General features: G+C 38.1%; 1 protein-coding gene across 1 annotated transcript in view; it reads right to left on the bottom strand.

Annotated features, from left to right (window-relative positions):
• LOC119592885 (paired box protein Pax-6-like) overlaps positions 1-370 on the bottom strand; it is a gene marked incomplete in the record, with an annotated part of 116,857 nt that overhangs the window by 54,548 nt on the left and 61,939 nt on the right.

A 370-nucleotide genomic window follows, 5' to 3' on the forward strand; every position in this document is an offset into this window, starting at 1 on the left:
GGGGGGGGGGGGTGTTAAGACGGAAAAGAAGCAGTATCATCCAGCGTGCGATCTGTACAGACTTTATTCACCTAGTTATAATAGAATATTCCTTGGATTCATAGCATACTCTTGTTAACACATGAACATTTAGCAAATTGAACTACAGTAGAGTCGGTATTATATAGGTATGGTGTTAAGGAAAATAGGTAGTAAAAGGTATGTGTGTCTAGGGTGAGAGATGATAAGTTTTAATGATTACTGATTACTGAAAAGAAATGTGGTTTGTGGAACTGAATGAACTAATGGGCGTTGATCGTTAAAAGTGAGATTGAGATAGGTAAATTCCGTAGAAGGGAAAAGGTAGGGTTGGCTTTTCGAACAAGAATGG

The sequence above is a fragment of the Penaeus monodon genome, chromosome 31 (assembly GCF_015228065.2).
Source record: "Penaeus monodon isolate SGIC_2016 chromosome 31, NSTDA_Pmon_1, whole genome shotgun sequence".
NCBI classification, from domain to species: Eukaryota; Metazoa; Arthropoda; class Malacostraca; order Decapoda; family Penaeidae; genus Penaeus; species Penaeus monodon.